The sequence below is a fragment of the Dendrobates tinctorius genome, unplaced genomic scaffold, assembly GCF_039654945.1.
Source record: "Dendrobates tinctorius isolate UK_male_01 unplaced genomic scaffold, ASM3965494v1 ptg000116l, whole genome shotgun sequence".
Classification (NCBI taxonomy): Eukaryota; Metazoa; Chordata; class Amphibia; order Anura; family Dendrobatidae; genus Dendrobates; species Dendrobates tinctorius.
Window position 1 is genome coordinate 28,443,184 of NW_027361784.1, and position 6,000 is coordinate 28,449,183.

Here is a 6,000-nt window from a genome sequence, read left to right on the forward strand (position 1 = left end):
AGGCAATTCTACAATGAAATTCATTGAAACAGACCCCCAAGGGCGAGATGGAATAGGGAGGGGTTGTAACAGTCCCGTAGGTGAGGAGCGGGGAACCTTTGATCTTGCACATACCTCACATGACGAGACGTAATGCTGAACGTCTCTCCGGTAGGTCGGCCACCAAAAGAAGCGAGACAAGAATTCCTGAGTCTTCTGGACTCCTCTATGACCGGCGATCTTTGAGTCATGCATTAATTTTAGTACACTTAGTCTGACCGTTTCCGGAATATACAGGCGTTGCCCCTGAAACCAAAGTCTGTTTTTCAAGGTTAGGTTTACCTGATTGGGGGGGGGTCGGATCAGTAGTGGGTCTCCAGCGTAGGCTTCCTTAATACCTGTTAATAGATCTTGATTGTGTAACACTCCTATGAAGTTTCTTTCTGAGAGTATAGTCCTCGGAGGTAATGCTGGAGTTACGTTTCCTGAGTGAATCCTAGATAGTGCATCGGCCTTCCCATTATGAGAGCCTGGCCTGTAGGAAACAATGAAGTCAAACTGATTAAGAAATAAAGTCCATCGGGCCTGTCTAGGTTTTAGACACCTTGCCGATCTCATGAATTCGAGGTTCCGATGATCCGTAAATACAACAATCTGGTGAGATGCTCCCTGTAGTAGATGCCTCCATTCCTTGAATGCGGTTATAATGGCCAATAGCTCTTTATTCCCGACATCGTAATTTCTCTCTGCGGGCGACAATTTCTGGGAAAGAAAGGCACAAGGGTGTAAAAGATCTTTCTCACCTGTTCTTTGCGAGAGTATGGCCCCTATCGCACAGTCGGAAGCGTCTACTTCCATTATGAAAGCTCGATCCGGATCCGGGTGTACGAGGATCGGTGCTGATGTGAATTTAGCTTTTAACTTGGAAAATGCTGTCTGCGCTTGCGGTGACCAGACAAATGGTATCTTCTTCCGGGTCAATTGGGTGATGGGTATGACGATCTCCGAAAATTTTTTAATGAATCGTCTGTAAAAATTGGCGAATCCAATAAATCGTTGTACTTCTTTCACAGACTTGGGAATTGGCCACTCCTGAATGGCTTGAGTTTTACTGGCATCCATGCTGAGACCCTGAGGAGAGATAACATACCCCAAGAATTGGATTTCCGTCTTGTGAAATTCGCATTTCTCCAACTTGATATACAAGTGATTCTGCCGTAGACGATCCAAGACTACTCTCTCGTGCTGCTGATGCTCCTCGATGTTGCTGGAAAAGATCAAAATGTCATCCAAATAAACAACAACAAAAATATCGAGTATGTCTCTGAAAATGTCATTCACCAATTGTTGAAATGTAGCCGGCGCATTACGGAGACCAAAAGACATGACGAGGTACTCAAAATGCCCATAGCGTGACCGGAAGGCTGTTTTCCACTCGTCACTGGGGCGGATCCGTACTAGATTGTATGCTCCACGGAGATCTAATTTCGTGAAGATTTTAGAGTGTCGCACCCTTTCAAGTAGTTCAGGAATTAATGGAAGTGGATAGGAGTTCCTGATCGTAATTTTGTTGAGTTCTCGGTAATCAATACATGGGCGGAGTGAACCATCCTTTTTTTTTACGAAGAAGATTGGGGCACCCACTGGAGAGGAAGATGGTCGTATAAATCCCTTGGCTAGGTTCTCATCGATATACTCCTTGAGGGCTTTTAGTTCTGGCCCAGCCAAAGGGTAAATGTTACCGAACGGAATCGCGGCACCAGGTAGCAGTTCCACGGGGCAATCGTACGGCCGATGTGGAGGTAATTTGTCTGCATTTTTTTTGTCACATACATCGATGAAATCCTGATACTATCTATTGGTAGATTTAGGTCAACTGAGCATGCTGACCCAACTAAAGCTGGTTCTTTAGATGATATCTGTCTTCTTGGAAACTGTATTTCTTTCGTCTCCCAATTGATAGTAGGGTTTTGCAGTCGTAGCCATGGTAATCCTAGGATTATGGGAAAATGAGGGGAAGAGATTAACAAGAAGGACAGTCTTTCTGAGTGATCCGCCCCCATACGGACTTTCAGTGACATTGTTTCAAGGTCTACGGGCCCGGATACCAGTGGGGAACCATCCACAGTTTCCATCAATACCGGAGAAATCCTCCTTTGTGAACATATACTGTGTTTTTTAGCGAATGTATTGTCCATAAAATTGCCGCTGGCCCCTGAGTCAACCATAGCGAAACTAGTAATCCACTGGGACTGGGTCCATATCTTGATGGGGATATAACAGTGCGAGTCCTTCCTTGAGCCATCCAAGGTCGAAGTAGTGGAACTTACTGATGAGATGGCTGCATTCACCGGTGAGAATATTTCTGAAGTACAGTCGGAGAAGTCGTGATTCCAGTCGACTATTTCCTTCCTAGGAGGGTTTGAGTGGAAAACTACTGAAGATACATCCGAAAAGTCACATTCTATTACCGCAGCCGTGGTCTTGCGATTCTTACCGGGACAATTTGAAATATAGTGACCTGACTTTCCACAATAGAAGCATAAATTTTCTCTAAAACGGTGCTCCTTGCGTGGGTCAGGAGGACTTCTCCGGACCGCATCGACCTGCATAGGTTCTGACTCAACCGGGAGGAAAGACTTGTTCTGAGCTTCCCTGGAGGGAGACGGCAAGGTTAAAAAATTACTGCGGTTAGCATCTGCCCATCTCTCTTGCCGGCGTTCTGCAAGATGAATATCAATACGAATGCAATGGTTTATGAAGTCTCCCAGGGCAGTGGGTGACTCGCCTCTAGCCAATTCGTCTTTAATTGCGGCAGATAACCCCCTCCTAAACACTGCGTATTTTGCTGAGTCGCACCATGTGGTATCCAACAACCACCTCCGAAATTCCATCGCGTATTCTACGACAGGACGCTTTCCCTGATGGAGGGCCAGCAATGCGGTTTCTGCTGTGGCACTTCGGTTGGGGTCATCGAACATCTGACACATTGCGGAAATAAAGTCATTTAAAGAATTCAAACAGACATCATTAGTTTCAATCAGGGGATTTGCCCAAGCAAGAGCCTTGTTGGTTAACAGCATTATCATAGCTAACACCTTGTCTCGTCCTGTTGGAAACTGAGCCGCATGCGCAGCAAAATACAGCTGACACTGATTTAGGAACCCTCGGAACTTTTCTCTTTCGCCACCGAACCTGAATGGCGGGAGTTTAGGGAAAGCTGGAATCGAAGGTGGAGTTGCGGCTGGGGCTGAAACTGTAGTCTCTAGTTTTGAGAGACGAGTAGCTAACGCCTGAATGGACGTATCGGCTATGGTAGCATTATGGTTAGCTTGAGTCTCTAGTGCCGACAATTTTGTTTTGGTAGCCTGAAGCTTCCCTTGAAGTCCTGAGATAAATGTGCATATCTTTTTAAGGCGTACTTCCACAGAATCTGACCCAGCGAGCTCCATATTATTGGCTTGTGTATCCTGTCAAATTGGTGGCCCCTTGTGAAGCTACTTACTCCATCTTTGATAAGGGCAAAAGTAAGGGCAAAGTCAAACAGAACAGAAACATGGCTCAGAGCCTCACACCTGGGCCCTTTCCAGTAATAATGTCCCCCATTCAGGTGTAATGTCCTCATCCTGGCCCCTTCCAGTAACATATGTCCCCCTTCCTAGTATAATGTCTCCCATCCTGGAACAATGTCCCCATTCTCCATCCAGTAATAATATGCAGGAAGAGTGACTGGAAGGAGCAAGCGGGACGATCCCTTCCTGGACCTCCATTTATTTTGCTTTAGGGTCTCTAGAGACCTCAGAGCATAATAAACATAATTTGATGGTTCTCGGGGCATTTTCTGAGATGCAACAAATATATTTGATGCAAATTTCCAAGCTGGATTTTAACTCATTTCTCTCATTTTAATTTTGGGAGATTCGCTCATCCATTGGCCGATGTGATGTAGCCCATAGCGACCAATCACAACACAGCTTTAATTTTTTATTCTGCTGTGGAAGAATTGAAGCTGCATTGTGATTGGCTGCTATGGGTCCCCCACAAATCTGACATTGATGACCTACCCTCTGGCACTGTATCTCTAAAAGATGATACAGACTGCAGTATAGTTACCATGAAATATACTGGGAAAGTGACTGATGCCATTACCAGCAGAAATATCTAAATAGATAATAATTAGATTTCAGCAAAAAAAAATTGGCAGGACCTTTATCTGGCATCCATGTTGGCAGCTGAACCAGAGCAGAGAGAGCTAATGTCCTCCATGCTGCTGAACACGTGCTACACAGAGACAAGAAAGTAGGAATCCCTGATGTCTGTGTGTGCTGCGTATAGGAGACAGCAAAGCAGATACTCTCCACCCACTAGCTCAGAGACCCTGAAAATGAGACATAGACCATGCAGGAGGGAAAACTAGTAATAAAAGCAGGATACAAGTTACATAATGTCCTCCATGCTGCCGCTTGTGAACATGTACTACATAGACACAGGGGAGCAGGAATTAGAGATGAGCGAACACCAACTTAAAAGTTTGGGGTTTATAAAGGACAGATCGTGTCCGGTGCTGGAGTTCCGGGATAAGAGATCCAGATCCAAAGTTCGGTGGTCAAAGTATGGGTACAGTTCTAGTACCCGAACTGAACTTTGGACTAAGGTTCTGTTTGGATACCAGAACCTGATCTTCTGCTCTTCCCTAACAGGAATCCCTAGTATCTACAGTATGTGTGCTGCGTATAGGAGACATCAAGGCAGTTACTCTCCACCCACCAGCTCAGAGACACTGAAAATGAAGCAAAGCCCTGCAGAAGGGAAAACTAGTATTAAAGTAGGATACAAGTTACAATGGGGAAAATAAGTATTTGATACATGGCTGATTTTTCAAGTTTTCCCACCTACAAAGAATGGAGAGGTCTGCAATATTTATCGTAGGTACACTTCAACTGTGAGAGTCTAAAAATAAAAAATAGAAAATCACATCATTTGATTTTTACATAATTAAATTGCATTTTATTGCATAAAATATGTAACACCCCTTTAGGGCTACCACGGTACACTGGGTGTTATGGGGGGGTCTCACCTCTCTAGGGTGCTGTGCCTCCATCCGAATCTTGATTGGAGCTCTATCTCTGGGGCTGCAGAAGGACAGTTATCTTCTGCCAGGGGCTGATTCGGGAAACCCCTGCCACAGCTCAGTACACACACTCATGGAACAGGAGTAAAACTGTTTAACAGGTTTATTGCTATGCAGCAGAACTGAGGTGGGTTTAAAGGAATAACATACAATACAAGTAACGGTGCTCTATAAAAGTCATATACACATCACAGTCTACTTCTACTCCGACCCTGCAAATATAACGTAGCAGGTTCCCCCTCTTTTGGGATAACTCAGTCCAAACGTTGGGGCCCAGTTGCCGCGGATGTTGGCGCGCAAATTAGAACCGTTGGTGCACTTAGGTGAATATTACTGTCAATAGTCTGGGTTGTAGTGTACTCACTGTAAATAGCGCTGGTAGAACCACAAGTCTCAGAAGGACACTGTGTGTCTCAAACGGTCGGAGGGTTCTCTGGACACCAGCTGGGGGAAGCAGGATTTAGGCCTTTACGTGGTGGGAGTGCCAGCAGAACTCTCCGGGTCTTTGATGTTAATTGCCTCAAAGGGTGACAGGACCGCGCTCTCTCCAGCAGTGCGGGTATCTCAGCGGGGGCCGCCACACTCTGCAGCATAAAGGAATGCAGATCCATACCGCTCCGTCTCTCACAGCAAGCTGCCACGCTCCTTCTCCTCTGAACATTTACTTTCACTTCCTGCACAGCTCCCTCCCCCAAGTCCCTCCTCCTCCAATCCACTCTCTCTCCTTCTATCCTTCCAGGCCGTGTCATCTGACTGAAACAAGGGTACCTGGGAATTGTAGTCCACTGCCGCTCAGGGGAAAACGGTTAATGTCTGTAGGTCCCTGTTTAACAGCCGCTGCAAAACTCTTCTTAGTGTCTGTAAGCTCCAGTATACCGGTAGCTGCTCCG